Genomic DNA, 5,352 nt, shown 5'->3' with positions numbered 1-5,352 from the left:
TTTATAGAAGTATGCAACATATATAATCATGTTTTAAAAGATTATAAAGGTGTGCTAAAACATATAACCAGCTTGAACATAAAATGCTGCTTAAAACTAAAACTGAAAATATGCAGATGTAGAGAAAAGGAGCTGCAACCCAAGGTTTGTTGTGACAAGATGAGTCTTTGGTGTGATGGAAAACAGAAACTTGTAGAACACAATGTGACAACAACGGCTGGGTTCATGGTTAAAACACAATGTCACAACAACAGCTGGGTTCGATCGAAACGGGATGAGAAACCAACGACCAACCAATGTGTGTGTGTAGAACAAATGACGTCTGTATCGCTTGATATGTACCACCCCTGGATGTGTGTGTCAATAAAACGAGCCTGAGTTTGTGGAGAGAGCAGAATTCAGCAGTCGATCACTTTCACTTCAAACATTTTTTAATGTGGAATATATTTGGCTTATTTTATTGGTGTTTCTCCTGAGATCATTGTTTACAACTTATTGCCAGTGGAGTACTACAGTATTACTTGTTGTTGGAAGAATTGCATTTATTATCATTGCTTCATGCTGTACTATCACTTTAACAAACTGCTTGCTTCCCGTATTTACTCCAGTGTGTTACTGTTGCTTTAAGAAACTGCTTGCTTCCCATCTTTTCCTTGTCACCCCCATTCACACCCATTTTCACATTCAGCTTCTGACTCCATATACTCACACAAAATCAAATGTTATGTAATCTGATACTTTTGTAAACGAAATAAAAGAGCAGAGGAAGGGTGCAGCAACTCAGAGTTGATGAGGAAGCTGCCAGAAGAGTAAGCTGCACTCTCCCCTTGCAAGAAAAAGATCCAGACGTCTTTTGTGTTGTTACTTTGTCGTCATATGTGTTAGAATAAACCTGACACTGTCTAACTCTAAATAACACTACTTCCTGTCTCACTGATTCGCTTGACAAATTCCTGACTTGACGGTGAAGGTATTCCTGAGTGATTGCTGAATTTAAATTATGAGTGTGGATGTAAATAGAGGATGTTGTTGTAGTGAAGGGCAACAATTGGAATATAAAAATCCTTTGTCTTTGTTGTCTCTCAGATGAGAAATGACTTAGGACAATGGAGACAGGTCTTTCCAAAGTAGAATCGTGTCATTGTTTACTCCACGACCACAAAACCACACATTTTATTACTGTCAGTGTATTTCTTCAGCAGTTAAATTTGACTGTGTTCAGGGATTTTAGCTTTGTTTGTGAATTATGCTTAACGACCTGAAGCGGATGATGGATGATTGGATCCATGTGCCCACACATTGGACTGTGATCATATAAATGCATGACAAGAAAATAAGAGTTCTTACTAGACTGATTTTTGGTGGAGTTGGTTCATTTGTGTTGGTCGCCTGAAGTGCTGCACAGAGAAAGGAGATACTCCACACATCCAGGTGGGTCATTCCTTTTCTTTAAACAATTATTGAAAGGGCTGCTTCGTGTCTGATTGTAATTATTCATATCTTAAATAGTTCACCACATTGAGCCAGCTTCAAGTCCTTCAAAAATAGCATCTACCCTTTGATGTTGGCCCTTTTGTCTTTTTTTCTTTCATCCTATTGCCTTTTATTCTGTTCACCTTCCTGCTCCCTCTGCCCTTCTGTCATTTTTGCACTTTTGTTTTCATCCTTGTTCTTTTAGTTTTTTTAATATACATACATTTCTCAATACATTTAGACTAGAATGGATTAGCTTGAACTTTATTGTCTCCATATTGGGGAAATGTTGTACTGCAGCAGCAAAAGGACAGAGATAAAGACAATTTAGCCTGTGTTTCTGTTCCTTCTTAATCTTTTTTTTTTAATTTTGCCTTTCACCTTTTTGGCCATTCTCTTTTGTCCTTCTACCTTTCTTCCTGTAGAACAAAGGCAAAAAAAATTCATAAATAGTCAGCTAAGTAATGTCCACTCAGTAGCTTTCATTGGGACACAAGAAGTTTAAGGTTGTGTGAGAGCAAAAATTACATTGTAATTCCACTGAATTATTTACTATCTTAATAGCAATGGCGATTCTATGGAACACACTGTGTGCTGTCCTCATGGTGGGGAATGAGTCCTGTCCAAACCAGTGAGTCAGAATTTAATATTCTGTTAAAAACCAATAAAATGACTTTGATAATAATAAATAAATGACTTTATTTGTGGTCTTGTTATAAAAACAGGTCCCGATGACTGATTGCGGTTCTTCATCAGAGTCCAGTGAATCTGATTCATCAGAAGAGGCAGCCGCACATGTTGAGCCTTCCCAGGATCCTCAGCAAGTAGAGAGCACAGTGACTGACATTCCCAACACCGAAGCCCAGCAGACTGCAGACGTCCTTCCTACTGCCAATGTTGAACCTTCACTGACTACCCCTGATACTTCAGTGCAGCCGGAGTCAGATGTTGGACAAATACCCAGTGATCCTACTTCTGCCGATGATCCTTCACAAACGGCTTCTGGAACCAACACTGCTCAGGAACTACCACAGGAGTCGTTTACCTTGACGCCACAGAAGTTCAGCCAAACAACAAAGGAACGCTGCAGCCGGAAACTGATACAAACATCACACCGGTGGTGACAACACTCAGCCCCAAGTCTTCAACCACAAGCACCACTGACACATTCCAAGGAACCACTCCACCCTCGCCTCCAGATAACAAAGCAACACTGAGTCCATTCTCCTCGTTGCCTGCTCTTCCAATCCCCATCACTGCTGCCATGACCGGGGTTCCTGTTTGTTTCACTTTTCAGTTTAAAACCCAGGAGGAGATAGCATGTGATCCCAAAAACATCTGGGCATCTGCTTTGTCTCAAGTGCAGCTTCAAGTTTTATTCGTTCTGTTGGAAGAATTTAATTTATTATCATTGCTTCATGCTGTACTGTCGCTTTAAGGAACTGTTTGCTTCTCATATTATAATCTAGTGTGCTCAAGACTGATGGAGAAATTACCAGACACAGCCACACCCACATTCACACCACCTTCTTACTCCATACCCATTCATATACTCACACACGATCACATGATATGTAATCTGATACTTTTGTAAACTAAATAAAAGAGCAGAGGAAGGGTGCAGCAACTCGGAGTTGATGAGGAAGCTGCCAGCAGAGCAAGCTGCACTTTCCCCTTGCAAGTAAAAGATCCAGACGTCTTTTGTGTTGTTACTTTGTTGTCACATATGTTAGAATAAACCTAACACGTTCGACCAATGGTTGTTGCAGATATTTGCAGTACTTGTTTCAATCTTTATAACATCAAAAACGATGTCCCAAGATCTGTGTTTTTGTTGTTGTAGTAAAAAACTGTTTATTGACTGACACAAATATTAATGGTATATACATGTTTGTACAGTAGTCTTAGGTCCGAGAAAGCATTATATTTAAAATGAAACTGATTAACCGCCATAGTAAAATTTCTAACAAGGTTTTCCAGTGTAGGTTCCTGTCTTGTTTTAGAAATCCCCAACATGTTAGTGGAATTTTTAATTCTTTCCTTATTCTGACTCAAAGGTAATGAAAATGTCACTATAGTTTTGAGGAGCTTTGAATTGAAACAGTGCAGGTGTAGTTCTGGGTAGATCCCCAAGGTCTAGATAATCAGTGACATTCTAAAAGTAAAAACTACTGTGTCAGTCATCTCAACTAAAATTATAATAATAATAATAATAAAAATGATGTATGCTTCTCTGACATTACTTTGTGTTCAAGGACTTATTTACTGAAGTTATATATACTGTCTTCTGGAAGTGATGTATCATCAGCTCTCAACATAATTTGTATAATGTTTAGAAACTTAAACTTAAGATAATGAGTTAATATTAATTTAGGTTAATTAACTAGTTAATTTGAAGACTGGACAGCACTGAATGGTACTGTCTTGGAGATAGAGACAGGACACAGAACTGGCCAGAACTGGTTTCTTTGCCCAAATAAGGAGACCAACGGAAGATCAACAAAAGAAAGAGAGAAAAACATCCGAACTGCATGGACTTATCTGACTTGATTAACTACAGCACATGCACATAGCTCCTATTGGTGGAGAATCCTTGTTTGGAGCAGTCTTTACCAATCAGTGCGTGTGAACATCGCATGGCTGTGAAACAACAAGGTGCTGACCACTGAAGTGTGTGTAAAATACCCTGCAGTTCAGTGCAGTTCTGAATGTAACCATTGTTCTGCACTCCTTGCTGCAAGTAAAACTTTTAAAAACCTGAGATCTCGTATTTGATTCTTAATTTGATCAGATCTTTATTTGATATTTTTTAAATTCATTGTGTGTTAGGAAACTGGGGTATGAACTAACATATTTTACAGTCCTATCTAACAGAGAAAGTTTCCTGACAAGGATGTTTTTACCACTGTACAAAAACATAATTCATTTATTCTATCGTAGTTGATGTATTTATCTTTAGTAACTTAGAGTATGTAGAACATTTGTACAAAATAAAAAAAACTGAGAATCATAATCATAACCTATCAGTCAGTTTAATGAGCTACTACAATCAATGTTGGTGTTACTGCTCGGACACCACCCCCTGTCGGTATTTTATACATTTTATTTTTTACAGAAGGACAACAGAACCAGTAGCTGGCAGTATTATTATTAATAATAATAATAACTGTATTTATATAGCACATTTCGTACAGTCATGTAGCTCAAAGTGCTTTAACACTGCTTTAACAGTTTGACAAAGAAGAAGACAGGGTTGGCATATACAGTGGTATGAAAAAGTTTGGGCACCCCTGATCATTTTCAAGATTTTCCTTTATGGATCATTGGTTGTTTGGAACAGATATTTCAATTAAATATATCATATAGCAAACAAACACAGTGATATTAAAGAAGTGAAATGAAGTTTATAGGATTTACAGAAAGTGTGCAATAATTACTTACAAATTACAAAAGTAGGCAGGTGCATAAATTTGGGCACCCCAACAGAAAAATTACATCAATATTTAGTAGATCCTCCTTTTGCAGAAATAACAGCCTCTAAATAGCTTCCAATGAGGGTCTGGATTCTGGTTGAAGGTATTTTTGACCATTCTTCTTTACAAAACATCTCCAGTTCAGTCAAGTTTGATGGTTTCCAAGCATGGACAGCCCGCTTTAAAACAGACCACAGATTTTCAATGATATTCAGGTCTGGGGACTGAGATGGCCATTCCAGAACGTTGTACTTGTTCCTCTGCATGAATGCTTTGGTAGAATTTGAGCAATGTTTAGGGTCGTTGTCTTGTTGAAGTATCCAGCCCCGGCGCAACTTCAACTTTGTCACTGATTCTTGAACATTGTTCGCAAGAATTTGCTGATACTGACTGGAATCCATGCGAC

Source organism: Cynoglossus semilaevis, chromosome W (assembly GCF_000523025.1).
Source record: "Cynoglossus semilaevis isolate Cse_v1.0 chromosome W, Cse_v1.0, whole genome shotgun sequence".
Classification (NCBI taxonomy): domain Eukaryota; kingdom Metazoa; phylum Chordata; class Actinopteri; order Pleuronectiformes; family Cynoglossidae; genus Cynoglossus; species Cynoglossus semilaevis.
This window is presented reverse-complemented; position numbering follows the sequence as displayed.